Source organism: Pongo abelii, chromosome 20 (assembly GCF_028885655.2).
Source record: "Pongo abelii isolate AG06213 chromosome 20, NHGRI_mPonAbe1-v2.0_pri, whole genome shotgun sequence".
Taxonomy (NCBI): Eukaryota; Metazoa; Chordata; class Mammalia; order Primates; family Hominidae; genus Pongo; species Pongo abelii.
Window position 1 is genome coordinate 7,370,530 of NC_072005.2, and position 22,898 is coordinate 7,393,427.

Sequence of the window (22,898 nt, forward strand, 5' to 3'; positions counted from 1 at the left end):
ATGCTGAAAGCTAAGAATGGTGTGGGTTTTTTACATTTGTAAATGGTTGAAAACAAATATTTGGTGACACACAACTGTTCTATGAAATTTGCATTTTACAGTCTGCAAATAAGGTTTTGTGGCAGGACAGCTCACCTGTTCATTTATGTATCACCTTCGGTTGTTCCCAAGCTACATCTTTGTTTTTTGTTTTGTTTTGTTCTGAGACAGAATCTCGCTCTGTCGCCCAAGCTGGAGTGCAGTGGCGTGATGTCGGCTCACTGGAGCCTCGGCCTCCCAGGTTCAAGCGATTCTCACACCTTAGCCTCCCGAGTGGCTGGGATTACAGTTACCTGCCACCATGCCTGGCTAATTTTTTTTAGTAGAGACGGGGTTTCACCATGTTGGCCAGGCTGGTCTCAAACTCCTGACCTCAAGTGATACACCCACCTCAGCCCCCCAAAGTGCTTGGATTATAGGCATGAGCCACCGTGCCTGGCTCAAGCTACATTTTTGGTTGGCAGAGTTGCGTTTGCAGCATTACAAAGTAAGTTTGCCAACCCCTGAATGAGGTTATCTGGTAGCAAGCAAGGCTAGTGGCTTATCATGTCCTGCAAATCAATAAACCCCTTACAAAAATGACCTTGAGCAATGAGAGTTCCAACAGCGTCTAATTTCCTGAATGTCACTTTATAATCACAGAAGACTTTGCACAAATAATAACAATGGTTAGCATTACCATACGGTGCACTTACACTATCCCAAACACTGTAAGTGCTTTATTTTGTTTTTATGTAGATTTTTTTAAAACAGAGACAGGGCCTTGCTATATTGTCCAGGCTGGTCTGGAACTCCTGCCCTCAGGTGATCCTCCCACCTATGCCTCCCAAAGTGCTGGGATTACTGGTATGAACTACCGAGCCTGGTCTGTAAGTGCTCTAAACGGATTTCCTCGTTCAGCTTTGTAACTCTGTAGACACTAGCACTTTCTCTTTTTCACAGATGAGGGAACCGAGTCCCAAAGAAGTTAAGTTTTTGCTCAAGTCAGGGTTTGAACTCACAGCCTGAGCCCCCGATCACCAATCCATTGGCATATGATGCCCTTTTATTTTTATTTATTTATTTTCAGATGGAGTTTTGCTCTGTCACCCAGGCTGGAGAGCAGTTGGCACCATCCCAGCTCACTGCAACCTCCGCCTCCCAGGTTCAAGCCATTCTCCTGCCTCAGCCTCCTGAGTAGCTGGGATTGCAGGCATGCGCCACCACGCCCAGCTAATTTTTGTATTTTTAGTAGAGATGGGGTTTCACCATGTTGGCCAGGCTGGTCTCAAACTCCTGACCTCAGGTGATCCACCCCCCTCAGCTTTCCAAAATGCTAGGATTACAGGCGTGAGCCACCGCGCCTGGCCTGCCCTTTGATTTTTAAAAAATATACTTTTAATTTTATATTACAAGAAAGTACAAAGAAAGCAGAGAGAGTCCCTTTAAGCCCTCCTCCCCAGCTTCTCCTCATGTTATTTTTAATTTTTTTGAGACAGAGTCTCACTCTGTTGCCCAGGCTGGAGTGCAGTGGCACAATCACAGCTTACTGCAGCCTCAACTTCTTGGGCTCAAGAGATCCTCCCACTTCAGCCTCCCGAGTAGCAGGGACTACAGTCTCGTACCACCACATCTGGCTAATTTTTTTTTTTTTTTTTTGAGACAGAGTCTCGCTCTGTTGCCCAGGCTGGAGTGCAGTGGCACGATCTTGGTTCACTGCAACCTCCGCCTCCCAGGCTCAAGCAATCCTCCCACCCCAGCCTCCCAAGTAGCTGGGACTAGAGGCGCATGCCATCATACCAGGATATATATATATATATATATATTTTTTTTTTTTTTTGTAGAAACAGGGTTTCATCATGTTGCCCAAGCTGGTCTTGAACCCCTGGGTTCAAGCGATCCACCCACCTCAGCCTCCCAAAGTGCTGGGATTACAGGTGTGAGCCACTGCATCCACCCTACATTATCTTTATTTATTTATTTATTTATTTTTATTATTTACTTATTTATTTTTTGAGACAGAGCCTTGCTCTGTCGCCCAGGCTGGAGTGCAGTGGCACAATCTCGACTCACTGCAACCTCCACCTCCTGGGTTCAAGCTATTCTCCTGTCTCAGCCTCCCGAGTAGCTGGGATTACAGATGCATGCCTCCATGCCTGGCTAATTTTTTGTATTTTTAGTAGAGACGGGGTTTCACCATGTTGGCCAGGCTGGTCTCGAACTCCTGACTTCAAGCGATCTGCCCACAAGTCATGACATCCAGCCCACTCTCAGAGTGGTGGGAATTAAGCTTTTTCTCCTGGAGACATCATTTGATTTTGATGTGCAGGACAACCGTTTGAGGTCAAGAAAGATTTGAGTTTGTGTGAAAGAAATGATGTGGGGCTGGGTGCGGAAGCTCACGCCTGTAATCTCAGCGCTTTGGGAGGCTGAGGCAGGAGGATCCCTTGAGTTCAGGAGTCTGGGCAATATAGTGAGACCCTCGTCTCTACAAAAAAAATGTTTAAAAGTTAGCCAAGTGTGGTGGCACTGGCCTATAATCCTAGCTACTCAGGAGGCTGAGGTGGGAGCATTGCTTGAGCCCAGGTGTTTAAAGCTACAGTTAGCTATGATCTGCCACTGCCCTCTAGCCTGTGCCACAGAGCAAGACCCTGTTCCTAAAAAGAAAAAAAGAAATAATGTGGGTAAAGGCTGAGCGTGGTGGCTCATGCCTATAATCCCAGCACTTTGTGAGACCAAGGTGGGAGGATCACTTGAGGTCAGGAGTTTGAGACCAGCCTGGCCAACATGGTGAGACCCCATCTCCATTAAAAACACAAAACAATTAGCGGGGCATGGTGGCACATGCCTGTAATTGCAGCTACTCAGGAGGCTGAGGTGGGAGGATCCCTTGAACCCAAGAGGTGGAGGTTGCAGCGAGCCGAGATTGCGCCACTGCACTCCAGCCTGGGCGACAGAGCGAGACTCTGTATCAAAAAAAAAAGAAAAGAAAAGAAAGAAAAATGATGTGGGTAGCACTCACTTAGCATGATGTCTGGTACATACGGGCAATGGCATCTTGTATCATCATCATCATCATCCTCTTCATTTTTTGTTATTGTCATCTAAAGTCTTTCAGCCAGTAAGAGGCAAAGCTAGCATTTAAATCATAGACGCTTGCCTCTGCAAAGCTGCAAAAACAAATAAAAATAATAATAAATCACAGACCCAGCCAGGTGTGGTGGCTCACACCTATAATCCTAGCACTTTGGGAGGCTGAGGAGGGAAGATCACGAGGTCAGGAGATCAAGACCATCCTGGCCAACACGGTGAAACCCCGTCTCTACTAAAAATACAAAAATTAGCTGGGTGTGGTGGTGTGCGCCTGTAGTCCCAGCTACTCGGGAGACTGAGGCAGGAGAATCACTTGAACCCGGGAAGCAGAGGTTGCAGTGAGCTGAGATCACACGGCTGTACTCCAGCCCGTTGACAGAGTGAGACTCTGTCTCAAAAAAATAAATAAATAAAATAAAAATAAAAAAATAAATCACAGACCCTAACCCCGTTCTCTGACCACAAACCCCTCCCCACCTGTGTCAGGAGGCATGCAGGGGCCAGAACACCCATGTCTCATTCTCAGCAGGCTGAGAAAGGTCCTCCCAAGGTATAACTCCCCACAGGCCTACCTGCTTTTAAAGGTATTCAAAGCCAGACGTGACAGTCTGTCCCATGGAGGAAACAGCCTCACAGTAAGTTAAACAAACAGAACAGAGAATGAGTCACACTCCAGGTAATTAGAGAAGGTGGGTCTCCATGATAAAGTTGGGATGCTTTTCAGAGAACGGACACCATGCCAGACAGTCCTGTTCCTGGACTTGACCTTTGAGGCTATTTATGATTTGGCCCCACCTATCCCTCCACGCTTCTCTCCCACTACTCGGGTTCTCCAGACTCCACGGCCCAGCCACCCTGAAGTCTCATGGATGTTCACACACATCATACACATACGCTGTGCCTTGGTCATCCAGCGCTGTTCCTGGAACTCCCTCTCCCACCTAACTCTTACTCATCCTTTTAAGACAAAGTCCAGGCCCACTTCCTCCAGGAAGTCAGAATTAGGCTGGATAAGTGTCTGAATGTCTCTTAGGCCAGTTGCTATCAGCCAAGGAAACATCTGGAGGCATTTTTTTCAGGACCAGGGGAGCCACTGGCATCTAGAAGGTAGAGACCAGGGATGCTGCTCAACACCCTCCAATGCATAGGAGACCACCCCTGCCACCACCACCGAGAACTATCCAGCCCTAATTGTCAAAGGTGCCAAGACTGAGAAAACCCTGCTCTGGGCCTAAGCTCCTTGCATCTCCTTAGCTCTTAGAGCCCTTGGCCCATGCTAAAGACTCATAAATGAGGCCGGGTGTGGTGGCTCACGCCTGTAATCCCAGCACTTTGGGAGGCTGAGGCAGGCAGATCACCTAAGATCAGGAGTTCAAGACCAGCCTGGCCAACATGGTAAAACCCCATCTCTACAAAAAATACAAAAATTAGCCAGGTGTGGTGGCGGGCGCCTGTAATCCCAGCTGCTCGGGCGGCTGAGGCAGGAGAATTGCTTCAACCTGGGAGGCAGAGTTTGCAGTGAGCCAAGATCGCCCCGCTGCACTCCAGCCTGGGCAACAGAGTGAGACTCCGTCTCAAAAAAAAAAAAAAGACTCATAAATGCAGAATGATTGGATGGATAAAAGAAAGATGGGAGACGTTTCTCCTTCCTAATTGTCTCTGAGAAAGTTGGTTTCTATGTTTAGGGGAGGGCTGTGTCCACCTGAAGGTTCCTATAACCAAGATAGCTATAGAAATAAGGTTCATGGCCAGACCCAGTGGCTCATGCCTATAATCCCAGCACCTTGGGAGGCCGGGGTGGGAGGATCACTTAAGGTCAGGAGTTCAAGACCAGTCTGGCCAACATGGTGAAACCCTGACTCTACTAAAAAAACACACACACAAAAATTAGCCAGGCTTGGTGGTGCATACCTGTAATTCCAGCACTCGAGAGGCTGAGGCAGGAGGATCACTTGAACCCAGGAGGTGGAGGCTGCAGTGAGCCGAGATGGTGCCACTGCACTGCAGCCTGGGTGACAGAGTGAGACTCTGTCTCAAGAAATAAATAAAAAAAAGAAAGAGAGAAAAAGAAAAAGAAAGAAATAAGGTTCAAAGGCCAGGCATGATGGCTCACGCCTACAGTCCCGGCATCATAGGAGGCCCAGGCGGGCAGATCACTTGAGCTCAGGAGTTCGAGACCAACCTAGGCAACATGGTGAAACCCTGTCTCTACAAAAAAATTAGCCAGACGTGGTGGTGCGTGCCTGTGGTCCCAGCTACTCGGGAGGCTGAGGTGGGAGGATGACTTGAGCCCAGGAAATGGAAGCTGCAATGAGCTATGATTGTGCCACTGCACTTCCAGCCTGAGTGACAGAGTGAGATCCTGTCTCAAAAAAAAAAAAAAAAAAAGGAAAAAGAAAAAAAGAAAAAATAAGGTTCATGCCCCTAAGTCCAAAAGCCACAGCTACTCAGAGAAGGAACAGCTGCCCATCCATTGAGCCCTCATAAACACCCGTGTTAGGGTTTCTGACCTCAGCTGCAGTAGGGTGCCTGGTGAATTACGTCTTGCATTTCTGGGACATCCAATTCCCTGAACATGCTCCCTTCCTCTGGACCACGAAGGTTGGACTTGAACTGAAGGCTAGTCCCTCTGGGGGCACGACCCTCCAACTTCTGAACTGGGGACTCTCAACAACATATTGTGCATGTTTTGAAGTGATTGGGTTTGGGGAAATCTTTTTTTCTAAAACAGAGACTGGGTCATGCGAGGTTTCCCAGGCTGATCTCAAAGCTCCTGGACTCAAGTGATCCTCCCTCCTTGGACTCCCAAAGTGTTACGATTACAGGCATGAGCCGTCTTGCCTGGCCACGGGGAGATCTTCTGGGCCTGGCTGACCAGCCAACCTTGGTGAGAGCTGCTCTGCTCGACTCCTGGTTACTGTTCAACTGCCTCCCCTGTGGGGGGACTTGGATTAGACAGGCAGCCTCAAGACTGGGGTGTCTGATGGCAACTGAGAGGTGCTGGTGCTGGGGGAAACATCTGGCCTATCCACATCTGCCAAATAGCACCTGTGTGGAAGTGGATGGGGGAGGGTATGGTATGTGTTTCAGACTCTCAGCACCTGTTTGAGGGCATCTGACAGCATCTGTATTAGGGTTATCTAGTATGTGTTTGGGGGTATCTGCTGGACCTATGTGGAGTGTCTGACATATTTGGGGGTTACCTGGAAGCCTGTTTTGGGTATCTGATGGCACCTGCCTGGGTGCCTGTGTTTAGGGGATCTGCTGGTATGTTGGGGTGTCTGAGACCACTGGAGAGGTATATGATTCATTTTTCCCAGACCCGCCTTTCTGAAGTCTATGCTGCCTCTTTTTTGTTGTTGTTTTGAGACAGTCTTGCTCTGTTGCCCAGGCTGGAGTGCAGTGGCATGATCATAGCTCACTGCAGCCTGGACCTCCCAGGCTCAAGTCATCCTCCCACCTCAGCCTCTGGAGGAGTTGGGACCACAGGCAGGCGCCTCCATGCCCTGCTCATTTTAAAAAATGTTTTGTAGAGATGGGGTCTCGCTATGTTGCCCAGACTGGTGGTCCTGAACTCCTGGGCTGAAGTGATCCCCCCACCACTCCTTGATGCTGCTTCTTTTTTCTCAGGTGACAGACCCTGCCCTCTCCATTTCTTGGACTCTCCCCGCTAAGACTCCCCACCACTGGGGGTGCCCCTCTTAGGTACCTCCAATCCTAACGAGCCCGTAGGAGCCCACTGACAACCCCTCCAGGCATCCGTTGATTCTTCCAAAACACCCCCAGCTCCACTGTCCTCCCTTGGGGTCCCCTTAACCCCGCTATCCTCCCTCGGGGTCCCCCAACTCCGCTGTCCTCCCTCTGGGTCCCCCAACCCTGCTGTCCTCCCTCAGGGTCCCCCTAACTGTGCTGTACCCCCCTTGAGATTCTCCAACCCGCTGTCTTCCTCAGAACTCCCTCCCCAGCCCCGCTAATCACCCAGGCTTCCGTTAACCCCACAAAACGCCCACCTAACCCTGCTGCTCTCCCTCTGGATCCCTGCAACCCAGCTGTCCCCTCAGAGCCCCCGGCCCTACTGACAGCCAGGCTCGCATTGATCTCCTTCAAAAAGCCCCCCAACCCCGCTGACCCGCCCCTCAAAAGTCGCCCTCACCCTCGCCGTGAGCACCCTCCCACTTAGGTGCCCGCGCCCCTCTCAAGGCCGAGCCGACGCCCCCTGCCCACGGCTCGGGGAGCAGCAAACCCAGGTCCCCGGGAGCGCCCCGCCCTCGAGGGCACGCCTCCTTCCGGGTCACGCCCTCTGCCCCGCCTCCGAGGCGGGATCGCGCATGCGCTACTGTCTTCGCGCGGCTTCCCACTTCCGGCTCCCAGCTGCTAGCTACTGTGGATCCGCGTAGGCTGGGCGGAGGCGTCGGAGGCGGCTGCGAGAGTGGCAGAGGAGCTGGCGGAGAGCGGCCTGCGGGCGATCGGTCCGAGGTGAGGACGGCGGCGGGGCGGTCCCGAGGAAAACGGGGCTCAGAAGGGGGCCTTCGTTCTCTTCAGGGGGTGGCCTGGGGCGCGGGACCCCCAGGGCTGCCTCAGGCCTTCCACCGGCTACTGGGGGACTTTTCCAGGCAGGCGAACGGGTGCTGGGGTGCAGGCTGCTCCTTCAATGCATGGAGGCTCTAGGCGGCGATTGCAGGGTGCAGAGGTGCAGACGATGCCCGCCGGCTCCGTCCGAGCCCCAGCTAGTCCTGGGGTGCTGCAGCTTACTCTCCTCCAGGAGAGGAGAGGAAGGGTCACTCGGGCCCCAGCCTCTGCTCCTCGTTCAGGAGCGCCCGGGGCAGGACCAGGGGTGGAATGGAACCCACCACAATACCCAGCACCGTCGTATTTCAGGCCTCCCGGGAGAACCCTCACACCCCGGAGCAGACAGCCCTCCCTAGCAGGGAGAGTTTGGGTGCAAAACCGTGAGAACTATCTGTGCCATGGATTTTAGTTTCTTGTATAAGAACTCGGTGCTTTCATTGCGGACGGGAACGAGAAGCTTTCCCCTGGTCCTTGTATGTTTCGTTTTGTTTTACGTTTTTAAATTTCAACTTTTATTTTAGATTGAGGGGGTACATATACAGGTTTGTTACCTGGATATATTGCGTGATGCTGAGGTTTGGGGTGTGACTGATCTCGTCACCCAGGTACTGAGCATAGTACCCAATAGTGTTTCAACCCTTGACCTCCTCCTTCCCTCCCCGCTCTAGTAGAGCCCAGTTTCTGTTGCCTTCTTTGTGTCCTTGAGTACCCAAGGTTTAGCTCCTCTTACAAGTGGGAAAGTGCGGTATTTGGTTTTCTGTTCCTGCGTTAATTCGACTATCACTTGAGTGTTTTGCTGCAGCTATCTGCCCCTTATCTCTTGCTCTGTTGAGATTAAAGCCTGGACCACAGGGTTAAAAAACATTCTTAAAGTTTTACCACGGAAGCGAAGCGGCCAACACAACTTTTCCCCCTTTGCCTTGTTTTCGCGGAGGTGAAGCTCCAGCCAGTAGCTTTCAAGGGCCCCGTTCTCTTCCCATTGACCAGAGAGAGAGTTCAGGACAGTATAGACAGCCCAGTGGCCAAGGGATGAGTTTTGCAGGTGTCTGAGTGAATGATTAATCCTCCAGCTGTAAGAAGTGTCAGGAGCGGCCGGGCGCGGTGGCTCAAGCCTGTAATCCCAGCACTTTGGGAGGCCAAGGCGGGTGGATCACGAGGTCAGGAGATTAAGACCATCCTGGCCAACATGGTGAAACCGCATCTCTACTAAAATACTAAATTAGCCGGGCATGGTGGCTGGCGCCTGTAGTCCCAGCTACTCTGGAGGCTGAGGCAGGGGAATCACTTGAACTTGGGAGGTGGAAGTTGCAGTGAGACACAATCGGGCCACTGCACTCCAGCCGGCGACAGAGCAAGACTCTGTCTTAAAAAAAAAAAAAAAAAAAAAAAAGAAAGAAAAAACGTGTCAGGAGCGCAGGCTTGAGCTCAGATCCCAGCTGGGCAGCTGGGTTCTGGTCCCAGTTCCACCACCTGTTAGCCGTGTAACTTCACTAAGTTTCCCTCTTCCCATCTTTAAATTGGGAATAAGGGTTAGTTGGGGTTTCTGTGAGGTAATCTGTGTAAGATGCATCACAGAAGTGTCTGACATATGGCAAACTTTCCATCAGTGTTATACACCCTTTGCATATGCGAATGCTTCCAGGCTTGGATGTTTGGGTTAACATTCCAAATTATAAAGAGTTTGGAAAATTTGAGCATCTCGGATGTTGTTTGGACTGAGTCAGGGTTTACGCTTTATCAGTAGTTTGCTATTTCTGTAGGTCAACAAGCCTTTCTGAGAGAAAAAAAAAAAATGAAGGTGTGTTTGGTCTAGAGCAAAAAAGAGCAAACAGCTGGCAGGCATAATACATTTCATTTTTGTAAACGTTACTTTGTTTTGGTTTTGTATAGCTTATTTCATTTTTGTTTTCTTCTGAAATTAGTATGTGATTTTACTTAAAAATTTTTTTTTTCTTTTTAGAGACAGGGTCTCACTCTGTTGCCCAGACTGGAGTGCAATAGCATAATCATAGCTCACTACAGCCTCGAACTCCTGGGCTCAAATAATCCTCCTGCCACAAACTCCCAAGTAGCTGGGACTACAGGCATGTGCCTCCATGTCTGGCTAGTTTTTAAAAATTTTTTGGGCCGGGTGCGGTGGCTCACACCTGTAATCCCAGCACTTTGGGAGGCTGAGGCGGGCAGATCACGAGGTCAGGAGATTGAGACCATCCTGGCTAACACGGTGAAACCCCGGCTCTACTAAAAATACAAAAAATTAGCCGGGCATGGTGGCGTGCGCCTGTAGTCTCAGCTAGTCAGGAGGCTGAGGCAGGAGAATGGCGTGAACCCAGGAGGTGGAGGTTGCAGTGAGCCGAGATTGCACCACTGCACTCCAGCCTGGGCGACAGAACAAGACTGTTTCTCAAAAAAAAAAAATTTTGTGGCATCTAGCTATGTTGCCCAGGCTGGTCTTGAAGTCCTGGACTCAGGTGATCCTCCCACCTCAGCCTCCCAAAGTGCTAGGATTACAGGCGTGAGCTGCCACAGCCTGTGGTTTTTGTTTTTGTTTTTTTAACTGACAGATAACAGTGCATGTATTTATCATGTACAACATGACATATTCTTGGAAATGCAAGAGGAGTGGATGTTAAGTACTCTCACCACAAAAATGAGAGCTATGCGAAGTGCTGCATTTGTTACTAAGCTAGATTTAACCATGCCATTGTGTGTATATACTTCAAAGTGTGTTTCCTTTTTCTTTTTTCTTTTTTTTTTTTGAGATGGTCTCACTCTGGCGCCCAGGCTGGAGTGCAGTGGTGTGATCTTGGCTCACTACAACCTCCGCCTCCCAAGTTTGAGCAATTTCGCCTCAGCCTCCCAAGTAGCTGGGATTACAGGCGTGTGCCGCCACGCCCAGCTAATTTTTTGTATTTTTAGTAGAGGCGGGGGCTGATGTCGAACTCCTGACCTCAGGTGATATCCCCTCCTTGGCCTCCAAGAGAGCTGGGATTACAGGCATGAGCCACCACGCCCGGTCATATTTCATTTTTAAATGGCATACCTTAGAGAAGCAGGAAAGAGACTGGGCACCATGGCTCACACCTGTAATCCCAACACCTTGGGAGGTCGAGGTGGGCAGAGAGGGCAGGAGTTCGAGACCAGCCTGGCCAACAGGGTGAAACCCCATCTCTACGAAAAAATACAAAAATTAGCTGGGGGTGGTGGCGTGCGCCTGTAATTCCAGCTACTTGGGAGGCTGAGGCAGGAGAATCGCTCGAACCTGGGAGGCAGAGGTTGCAGTGAGCCGAGATCGCGCCATTGCACTCCAGCCTGGGCAACAGAGCTAGACTCTGTCTCAAAAGAAAAAAAAAAAAGAAAGAAAGAAAAGAGATTCTTTGGTTCTGTCTCTCTTTCTTGCTTAAATCGACTTGAGAATGTCCCCACTTTGAAAGGGGAAGTGGCACATGCATTGTTTCTGGCGTAGCTGTGGTATAATTTTCATTCTTGTCACACAGTAGCAATTACGGCTTCAAGGCCATTGCCCTTTGTGGCCCAGGGCCCTGGTGACTGGCCGTGCCTCCCTGGGTGTTTACCTAGCACATGTTTAACATAGTTCAGATTGTGTGTCAAGATCTCCCTCATTCTCACTCATCCTGGGTCATGTTTCCATCTCTTCAAACTCTATGACTTACAAAACATTTTTGCTACCACCTCTCTGAAAATCATTTAAAAGCCCAGAGACCTTATATGAAGTCCAGCCAATCGCTGTTTCTTTGTTATTTGTTAGGTAAACTTTACCTTCCCCCTGAGATGGTCAAGAACTACTGTGTTTTGAAAACCCTCTTTCTAGGTGCAAAACAGCACCAGTGGAAGCCCCGCAGCTGCCTGGAGGAATTTTTTTGGAGGAGGATTGTGGCTACTGGATGAGGGAGGGAAACTGGGTAAAATAATGTCCTCCGAGAGTGTTCGGTGACAGCAGTTTTTCTCATTTTTGTGATGCAAATTAAGTTGTATGTGAACTAAATTAAGTTTGCTTTCTTCTCTGCTTTTGTCAGAGATAGATTCATGGTTTCAACGGAGTATAGAGTTCTAGTCTGGTTATGTTCAATATGTTCAAAGCAGTAGATACACTAATGTTTTTTATTCCTTTTTTTTTCTTTTTTTTTTTTTTTGAGACAGTTTTGCTCTGTCCCCCAGGCTGGAGTGCAGTGGCGTGATCTCGGCTCACTGCAAGCTCCGCCTCCCGGGTTCACACCATTCTCCTGCCTCAGCCTCCGGAGTAGCTGGGACTACAGGTGCCCGCCACCACACCCAACTAATTTTTTGTATTTTTAGTAGAGATGGGATTTCACCATGTTAGCCAGGATGGTCTCGATCTCCTGACCTCATGATCCGCCCACCTCGGCCTCCCAGAGTGCTGGGATTACAGGTGTGAGCCACCGCGCCCAGCATTTTTTTATTTATTTATTTTTTTTTTGAGACAGAGTTTCGCTCTTATCACCTGGGCTGGAGAGCAGTGGTGCGATCACAGCTCACTACAGCCTCGACCTCCTAGGCTCCAGCAATCCTCCCACTTCAGCCTCCCAAGGAGCTAGGACTATAGGTGCGTACCACCGCGCCCAATTAATTTTTGTATTTTTGTGTGTGTGTTAGAGATAGGGTTGCCCAGGCTGGTGTCAAACTCATGGGCTCAAGCGATCCTCCTACCTTTGTCTCCCAAAGTGTTGGTATTATAGATGTGAGTCACCATGCCCGGCTTCATACACTGATTTGTGGTCATATATTGAAAAAATATATATTCTAAAGGTTTCACTAACAGTACACATTTAACACATTGTGGATGGTGGATGGTTACATTTTTAATTCATGTCACTTTTTTAATGTAGCAGCTTTATTGAAATATAATTAGCACAGCATAAAATTCACCTTTTAAAAGTGTGCCATTTGGTGTGTTTTAGTATATTCACAGAGTTAAGCAACAGTCATCAGTATTTAATTCCAGGACATCTTATTATTTAAAAAAAAAAAACAGTTAGGGTCTTGCTGTGTTGTCCAGGCTAAATGCAAACTCCTGGGTTAAAATGTTCCTCCTGCCTTAGCCTCCTGAATAGCTGGGACTACAAGCATCAGCCACCATACCTGGCTCAGTTCATCATTCTTATGGGTGGGTTTCAGGAGGAGAGAAAGTGAAAAGAGGGAGTTGGTCTGGAGAAAGTCTCAGCTCAAAAATGAAAACGAAAATTGGCCGGGCACAGCAGCCCACACCTGTAATCCCAATACTTTGGAAGGCTGAGGCAGGAGGACTACTTGAGGCCAGGAGTTCAAGACCAGCCTGGATAGCGTAGCAAGAATCCTATCTCCACAAAAAATTGAAAAATTGGCCAGGTGTGATGGCTCACACCTGTGGCCCCAGCTACTTGGGAGGCTGAGATGGGAAGATTGCTTGAGCCTGGGAGGTCAAGGCTGCAGAGAGCTGTGATCACACCACTGCACTCCAGCCTTGGCAACAGAGCAAGACCCTATCTCTAAATAAATAAATAAATATTTATAAATGAAAAGAGGGAGTCCTGAGCAGGTGCTCTGTCATTGCAGTGTGGGTGGAAGGAGGGGAGGACCATGTCAGATTACTTGGCAGGAATGTAGCATCATCTTGCATACAGGGACATCCCAGTTACACTCTGTGTATGGATACCTCTAATTTGCTGACGTCTCATTTGAAGAGCGAAATTGAATTTAGAAACAATAGTAAGTTGGGAAGTTATCCACAATAGGGATTACCGGACTCAGTAGTTCCCTTACAGGGGTGAAATGGATAGTGATGGACCAGATAGAATGTAGAGCAAAGGATTTCAGCATCCTTGGACACTGGAGGCAGCAAGGGGTCAACTCTGTAGCGCTGACAATGCCAGGGTGTGGTGGCCAATGGTGGGTCCGTGTGACCCTTTGTGATGTCCACTTGGGGGCTGCTAACCAATGAGGTTTTGTTTGTTTTGGTTTTGAGTCAGGGTCTTGCCCTGTCGCCCAGGCTGGAGTGCAGTGTCACAATCATAGCCCACTGCAGCCTCAACCTCCTGGGCTCAAGTGATCCTCCCACCTCAGCCTCCCAAATAGCTGGAACCACAGGCACACGCCATCACGCCTGGCTAATTTTTTTTATTTTTTGGAGAGACAGGGGTCTTACCATGTTGCCCAGGCTGATCTTGAACTCCTGAACTCAAGCAATCTGCCTGCCTTGGCTTCCCAAAATGCTGGGATTATAGGCATGAGCCATTGTGTCCGTCCCTAAGAGAGATGGGAAGATGGCAAAATTGGGACCCTCATACACTGCTGGTGGGAATATAGGTTGGTGTAGCTGCCTTGGGAAACAGGCATTTCCTCAAAAGCTTAAACCTTGAGTTAACATAGGACCCAGCAATTCTGTTCCTCTGTAGATTCCTAAGGCAAATGAAAACATAGGTCTACACAAAAACTTGCAGAGGAATGTTCATAGTAGCATTATTCCAAGTAGCCAGAAAGCAGAGACAACCTAAATGTCCATCAGCTGAGTAATGAATACATAAAATGTGGTCCCGCCATACTGTGGAATATTACTTGGCCATGAAAAAGAAGTTCTGATACACAGATGAACCTGGAAAAAACTTGCTCAGTGAAAGATGCCAGTCCCCAAAGGCCACCTGCTGTATGATTCCATTTATGTGAAATGCATACAACAGGCAAATCCACAAGGACAGAAAGTGGATTAGTGGTTGCCACAGGCTGGGGGTAGTGGAGCGGGGAGTGATGGCCAAGGTAATGGGGTTTCTTTTTGAGGTGATGAAGGCATTCTAAAATTGACTGTAGGCTGGGCGCAGTGGCTCATGCCTGTAATCCCAGCACTTTGGGAGGCCAAGACGGGCAGATCACAACGTCAGGAGTTCGAGACGAGCCTGGCCAACATGGTGAAGCCCAGTCTCTACTAAAAATACAAAAATTAGCCAGGTGTGGTGGTGCGTGCCTGTAGACCCAGCTCCTCGGGAGGCTGAGGCATGAGAATTGCCTGAACCCCAGAGACGGAGGTTGCAGTGAGCCGAGATCCTGCCACTGCACTTCAGCCTGGGCAACTGAGCGAGACTCTGTCTCAAAAAATTAAATAAATAAATAAATAAAATAGATTGTGATGATAGATGCAGAACTCTGTGAACATACTAAGAACCATTGAATTGGACGCTTTCAAAGGGTGAACTGTGTGGTATGATAATTCTTTCTCAATAAAGCAGTTACAAAGAGAAGAAGAGATGGGATAAGAACTGGAAGCACAGTGGCAGTGGGACAGAATTTTAAGGAATGGTTTGAGACTGAGTAGCAGGAAGACTGGGGGGTAAAGCTAAGAGAACCCTGAAGGAAAGGGGACCAGCTTGCACCGTAAGTGGTGTGGGGCCAGGTTAATAGATTGCCTAATGCCCAGGAGATGTCAGTGTGCCCATGTACTGGTCCCTGCCATGTAGGACCACGTAGGAGAAGGTTACAAAGTGTGTCTGTGCCATCCAGTGTGACAAGATGAGAGCCTCGGAGCAGGTATAGCCCAGGCATGACCCAGAAAGCCCTCTTGACCAGCTGCTGCTGGCCAAGATAATTATATTATCACAATTTATATTATATTATAGTAAATTTAAAATTGGGATAATGTGATTCACATACCACAAAACTCACCCTTTTACAGTGTACAACTCAATGTGTTTGTTTTGTTTTTTCCGAGACAGAGTCTGACTCTGTCACCCAGGCTGGAGTACAGTGGCGCGATCTCGGCTCACTGTAACCTCCGCCTCCCGGGTTCAAGCGATTCTCCTGCCTCAGCCTCCCAAGTAGCTGGGGCTACAGGTGCAGGCCACCACACCCGGCTAGTTTTTGTATTTTTAGTAGAGATAGGGTTTCACCATGTTGGCCAGGCTGGTCTCGAACTCTTGACCTCAAGCGATCCGCCCACCTTGGCCTCCCAAAGTGGTGGGATTACAGGCACGAGCCCACTACACCCGGCCAAATCAGTGATTTTTACTATGTTCACAAAGTGGTGCAGCTGTCACTACTATAATTTCAGAACATTGTCATCACCCACAAGAAAAGCTCACACCCGTAGCTTTCACTGCCCATTCCCCCATCCTCCCAGCCCCCAGCAGCCATGACCCTACTTTCTGTCTCTAGATCTGTCTATTCTAGACTTTTCATATCAGTGGAATCTTACAGTATACTTGACGTATTAATGTGACTTCTTTTACTTAGCATAACGGTTGCAAGCTTAATTTATGTTGTTGCCTAAACTTAGCTTTTTCTTTCTTTCTTTCTTTTTTTTTTTTTTTTTTTGAGATGGTCTTGCTCTGTTGCCCAGGATAGAGGCATCACAGCTCACTGAAGCCTTGACTTCCTGGGCGCAAGCAATCCTCCTGCTCTGTCCTCCTAAGTAGCTGGCACTACAGGTGTGCGCCACCGTGCCCGGCTAATTTTTTATTTTGTGTAGAGATGAAGCCTCGCCGTGTTGCCCAGGCTGGTCTTGAACTCCTGGGCTCAAGAGATCCTCCTGCTGGGCTCAATGACTCACACCTGTAATCCCAGCACTTTGGGAGGCCAAGGCAGGCGGATCACCTGAGGTTGGGAGTTCAAGACCTGCCTGGCCAACATGGCAAAACCTCATCTCTACTAAAAATACAAAAATTAGCCAGGCATGGTGGCTGGTGGCTGTAATCCCAGCTACTGATGAGGCTGAGGCAGGAGAATCACTTGAACCTGGGAGGTGGTGGAGGTTGCAGTCAGCTGAGATTGGGCCAGTGCCCTTCGGCCTGGGCGACAGAGCGAGACTCCATATCAAAAAAAAAAAAAAGAGATCCTCCTGCCTCAGCCTCACAGAGTGCTGGGATTATAGGTGTGAGCCGCTGCACCTGGCCTAGTTATTTGTAATCTGTAAGAAGAAATGTGAAGGAATAGTAAGGAGCACCTTGCCAGAGGCAGGTACGGGCTGCCCTGGGGCCGTTTCACTGAGTTGACCTGACCTTGTGTGTTCCTTGTTGATCCCTTCCCTGTCCTGGCTCCAGGGAGCCAGTTAGATGCTCGAGGGGCTTCTTGGGCTGCGTTCTCTGTTGTCCTGTAAATACCAACTGATCTGGACAACAGTTGTCAAGTCACAAAAAGGAGAAACACAGTTAGGTAGAAACCCAAAGCAAACCCGCTCTGCGAGGCTGAGGCAGGAGGATCTCTCTCTTTTTATTTTTTTATTTTTTTTATTTTTGAGATGGAGTCTCGCTCTGTCACCCAGGCTGGAGGGCAGTGGCTCAATCTCGGCTCACTGCAACCTCCGTCTCCCAGGTTCAAGCGATTCTCCTGCCTCAGTCTCCCCAGTAACTGGGATTACAGGCGCCCACCACCACACCCGGCTAATTTTTGTATTTTTAGTAGAGACGGGGTTTTGCCATGTCTCTATTAAAAGGCCTTTTAGATAGATCGTGGAGCTAATCCGACCTGAACATCCCAGTCCTGGAGTATTTTAGCATGAGGGTAGCTCTCTGTTGGTCTGGAAGGTTCGCCTGATGGTTGGGCCTGAAGACGGGCCTCTGGGACTCTCTTGTAGCTCCTTAAGATGGGTGCATTTTGCTTTGACCAAAAACAGAACATTCTATACCGTGATCCAGTGGGCACACGTACAACAATAGGATGCAAAGTGCTACCAAACCGAACTCACCTTTATTGTGTGCGACAGACTCGGGTGCTTTATTTTTATTTTTTTGAGATGGAGTCTCACTCACCCAGGCTGGAGTGTAATGGCATGATCTTGGCTCACTGCAACCTCTTGTCTACTGAGTTTAAGAGATTCTCCTGCCTCAGCCTCCCCACTAACTGGGATTATAGGTGCCCGCCACTATGCCAAGCTTTTTTTTTGTATTTTTAGTAGAGACGAGGTTTCACCATGTCAATCAGGCTGGTCTCAAACTCCTGACCTCAGGCAATCTGCCCGCCTCGGCCTCCCAAAGTGCTGGGATTACAGGCGTGAGCCACCGCGCCCAGCGACCTCTTCCAACTTCTAAAAGGTGGCCCCAGGGATTCCTCAGCTTGTAGCCACGTCATTCCACACCCTCGGTGGTCACGTGGCCTTCACCTGTGTGTGTGTTTCCACTCTGTATCTGTGTCTCTAAATCTCCCTCTCCTTTCTCTACACACCAGTCATAGGCTCTAGGGCCCACCCTAAATCGAAATTTCATCCCAAGATCCTTAACTAACGACCTCTGCCCCAGGCTCTTTTTCCAAAGAAGTCCACATGAATTTTGGTGGCACACTGTTCAGCCTACTTCAGGAACCTCCTATTTCTATTGATTTGTAAACAACAAATTTGTTTTGTTTTAGTTTTAGTTTTTGAAACAGGGTCTTGCTCTGTTGCCCAGGCTGGAGTGCAGTGGTGCGATCATAGCTCACTGCAACCTCTACCTGCCAGGCTCAAGCAATCCTCCCTCTTCAGCCTCCTGAGTAGCTGGGACCACAGGCATGCACTACCACGCCTGGCTAATTGTGGGTTTTTTTAAATGCTATTTTGTAGAGATGGGGTTTTGCCATATTGCGCAGGCTGGTATTAAACTCTTGGGCTCAAGGGATCCTCCTGCCTCAGCCTCCCAAAACACTGGGATTCCAGGTGTGAGCCACCATTCCCAGCCTAGAACAAGTTTACAAGCTATTGGCACTCATTTCTTAGGCTCTTTACAACACAGTGATTTTCCAATATTTTGAAGTTGAAGTAAATGTAGAAGGTCTCACTCTTTAGAACCAGTTAATTGCAGAGAGGAAAGAGGAGGTCTTCGGGAGAACTCCAGATTCTTTTTTTTGTTGTTGTTATTGAGACGGAGTCTCACTCTTGTCTCCCAGGCTGGAGTGCAGTGGCGCTATCTCGGCTCACTGCAACCTCCACCGTCCGCTTGGGTTCAAGCGATTCTTGTGCCTCAGCCTCCCAGGTAGCTGGGGTTACAGGCGTGTGCCACCACACTTGGCTAATTTTTGTATTTTTAGTAGAGACGGGGTTTCACCATGTTGGCCAGGATGGTCTCGAACCCCTGACCTCAAGTGATCCACCCACCTCGGCCTCCCAAAGTGCTGGGATTACAAGCGTGAGCCACCACACCTGGCCTCCAGATTCTTTTTGAAAAGTTTCTAAATCTGAATTCTCTGTGACTATAATTTGCCAAAAAGTATGAGTAGGAATCTGATATTACAGTCCATCAAATGTCTGGCCGTGTGCCTATACTCCATATAATCTGTTCCTTCCCCTGAATTCAAATACCACCTCCATCAAACACAAAAGTTTTATAGATTCAGAGAGGGCAAAAAACAAAGCTGTACCAGCTGCCTACCCCTGCACCTAGCTTACGAGCTGACCTTGAGACACAGGATATGTTAAAATAATATTCAAGCTCACACTGTTGCAGTTCTAAAAGGAATGCTAATGAAGGTCTTTGCAAGGTTCTGGAATTTTCCTAGTGTAGGAGCTGGTTGCTGACTTACATTAATAGTTATAGCCACCTGGCACAGCGGATCACGCCTGTGATCCCAGCACTTTGGGAGGCCGAGGCGGGCGGATCACGAGGTCAGGAGATCGAGACCATCCTGGCTAACACGGTGAAACCCCGTCTCTCCTAAAAAAAAATACAAAATTTAGCCGGGCGTGGTGGCGGGCGCCTGTAGTCCCAGCTACTTGGGAGGCAGGAGAATGGCGTGAACCCGGGAGGCAGAGCTTGCAGTGTGTGGAGATGGTGCCACTGCACTCCAGCCTGGGCGACAAGGCAAGACTCCGTCTCAAAAAAAAAAAAAAATAGTTAAGCCTGGAGGTGTTCAACATAGAGTTTGAGTCCCCCCCACATTAAAACAACAAGACCCGCTGAGTGCAGTGGCTCACGCCTGTAATCTCACACTTTGGGAGGCTAAAGCGGGAGGATCACTTGAACCCAGGAGTTCAAGACCAGCCTGGGCAACATAGTGAGACCCCATCTCTACAAAAAGAAATAGATAAATTTAGCCACGCGTGGTGACTACAGGTAGGTAGTGTGCACCCGTAGTCCCAGCTACTTGGGAGGCTGAGGCAGGAAGATCGCTTGAGTCCAGGAGTTCGAGACTGCAGTGAGCTGTGATTGTACCATTGCATTCCAGCCTGGGCAAGAGCGAGACCCTGTTTCTTAAAAAAAACAAAAAAAAAAGACCTGTGGCAGTCCCAGTCCATGCTATGGAAAGACTGGCCTCTGTGAGAGTTTGGATTAGATTGGAAACTTGGAAACTCCCTGTGAAGGGTCTTCTTCTTTTTTTTTTTTTTTTTTTTTGAGATGAGATGAGGCCAGTCCATCACCCAAGCTCCAAGCTGGAGTGCTGGAGTGCAGTGGTACAATATTGGCTCACTGTAACCTCCCCCTCCTGAGTTCAAGCTATTCTCCTGCCTCGGCCTCCCGAGTAGCTGGGATTACAGGCGCCTGCCACCACCTCCAGCTAATTTTTGTATTTTTGTATTTTTTAGTAAACACGGGGTTTCACCATGTTGGCCAGGCTAGTCTCAAACACCTGACCTCACACTTGAGCTGGGGCCCACCTTGGCCTCCCAGAGTGCTGGGATTACAGGTATGAGCCATCGCACCTGGCCTGTGAAGGGTTTTTCTTTCTTTTTTTTTTTTTTGAGATGGAGTCTCAGTCTGTCGCCTAGGCTGGAGTGCAGTGGTACAATCTCAGCTTACTTACTGCACCCTCCGTCCTCCAAGTTCAAGCGATTCTCCTGCCTCAGCCTCCCAAGTAGCTGGGATTACAGGTGCCTGCCACCGCACCCGGCTAATTTTTTTGTATTTTTTTTTTTGGTAGAGATGGGGTTTTACCATGTTGGCCAGGCTGGTCTTGAACTCCTGACCTCGTGATCCACCCGCCGCGGCCTCCCAAAGTGCTGGGATTACAGGCGTGAGCCATCATGCCCAGCCTGTGAAGGGTTTTTCTAAGGTTCACCTGCCCTGACATCATTTCAGTTCCCTTTTTCCAGAAATGCAGTGCCCTTGAATAATTTCCCCACCCATTGAAGGCAAACAGGTTTTTTTCTGGCATTCTGCACACCTGTTTTTCTGCCCTGCCTTCCGCCTGTGACTGATTGCTTTTGATCTGCTGAAAGAAAAACCCCCGGCCTCTCTCAGGTGTTTGGTTTCCTCTGCCCTTCTTAGAGCCACCTCTGCTGACATTTATTTGCTGTTTATTTCCCACATTGAAATTGTTGGCTTGAAATATATATGTATACACATATGTATACATATAAATATGTATATAAATCTTCCAGCTTTCTGGAAGATTTCAGCTATGTAACTAGACCTGAATTAATCTTTTCAGAATCAGTTTTCTTTTCATCAAAATGTTTTTCAGGGGCTGGGCATAGTGGTTCACACCTGTAATCCCAGCACTTTGGGAGGCTGAGGCTGGCAGATCATCTGAGGTCAGGAGTTCAAGACCAGCCTGGCCAACACGGTAAAACCCCATCTCTACTAAAAATACAAAAATTAGCTGGGTGTGGTGGCGTGCACCTATAATCCCAGTTACTTGGGAGGCTGAGGCACGAGAATCGCTTGAACCTGAGAAGCAGAGGTTGCAGTGATCTGAGATTGTGCTATTGCACTCCAGCCTGGGCAGCAGCGTGAGACTCCATCTCAAAAAAAAAAAAAAAAGTTTTTCACCCTTGTTATTTTGATTTCTGCCCAGTCAATAGAATTAACATAATTGTTTAAAAGATGCCAAACACTGCCCTTCCTGAGAAGGCCTCAAGGGGTGGAACTGTTTTGCTGGGACCTCTTATACTTCAGCATCTGGCCTGTACCCAGTGTCAAGAGAAATACTCACAAGGCAGATGCTTTTTCAGCATCTGCAATATCTATGGGTGATATTGAAGGTCCCTCCATCCTGATACCAGAAAATAGTGTGAAATTTGCACAAAAGGAAGCAGAGGATCTCAGAACAAGCCTGGGCAGCGCAGGGCCTCTCCGCCTGAGACCTGGCCTTAGGCACTTTCTTTTGTCAGATATGTTAAAAATGAAATTGCACACCAAGCTTCTCTCTTTCCTCCCTTCTTTTCTTCCTGTTCCTTTCCCCTACCTCTTCCCCTTCCCCTTCCCCTTCCCCTTCCCCTTTCCCTCCCCTCCCCTCCTCTCCCCTCCCCTTCCCTTTTCTTTTCTGTTTCTTTTCTTGACAGAGTCTTGCCCTGTTGCCCAGGCTGGAGGGCAGTGGTGTGATCTCAGCTCCCTGTACCCTCCACCTCCCAGGTTCAAGCAGTTCTCCTGCCTCAGCCTCCCGAGTAGATGGGATTACAGGTGCACACCACCATGTCCAGCTAAGTTTTGTATTTTTAGTAGACACAGGCTTTCACCATGTTGGCCAGGCTGGTCTTGAACTCCTGACCTCAAGTGGTCTGCCCGCCTCGGCCTCCCAAAGTGCTGGGATTACAGGTGTCAGCCACCGCGCCCAGCCAAGTGGCATCTTTTTTTTAAAAAATCATTCTTTAAGTGCACAGGTTGGTGGCATTAAGCACATTCACATTGCTGATGCCACCATCACCACCATCCATCTCTACAACTTTCTCCTCTTCCCAAGCTGCAACTCTATTCTCATAAAACACTCACTCTCCATCCCCCTCCCCAGCCCTTGGCACCTACCATTCTACTTCGTGTCTCTATGAATCTGACAACTCTAGGGACCTCCTAGAAGTGGAGTCACATACGATGTATTCTTTTGTGACTGGCTTATTTCACTGAGCATAGTGTCCTCAAGGTCCATCTGTGTGCAGAACTTCCTTCTTAAGGCCGAATAGTATTACAATGTGTGTGCGTGTGTCATGTTTTGTTTATCCATTCATCTATACATACACACTTATTTCCATGTTTTGTGTTTTTTTGTTTGGTTTCTTTTTTTTTTTTTTGAGATGGAGTCTCGCTCTGTCACCCAGGCTGCAGTGCAATGGCGTGATCTTGGCTCACTGCAACCTCCGCCTCCCAGGTTCAAGCGATTCTCCTGCCTCAGCCTCCCAAGTAGCTGGGATTACAGGGGCGTGCCACCACACCTGGCTAATTTTTGTATTTTTAGTGTTGGTCAGGCTGGTCTCGAACTCCTGACTTCGTATTCCGGCCTCCTCGGCCTTCCAAAGTGCTGGGATTACAGGCATGAGCTACCACACCCAGCCTATGCTAGACTTTTTTAGAAACCACCAAGCTGTCTTCCATAGC

General features: G+C 48.8%; 1 protein-coding gene across 2 annotated transcripts in view; it reads left to right on the forward strand.

Annotated features, from left to right (window-relative positions):
- The first annotated feature begins 7,456 nt into the window (after window positions 1-7,456).
- The window catches only part of LOC100454400 (rho guanine nucleotide exchange factor 18), a 74,618-nt gene continuing 59,176 nt past the window's right edge, over window positions 7,457-22,898 (forward strand). Inside the window, exon 1 of one of the 2 annotated variants that reach the window (XM_024237614.3) lies at window positions 7,457-7,587. The gene's annotated coding sequence lies outside the window, so the exon portion shown is untranslated. The remainder of the gene's footprint in view (window positions 7,588-22,898) is intronic. The other variant, XM_024237615.3, reaches the window with a different exon arrangement.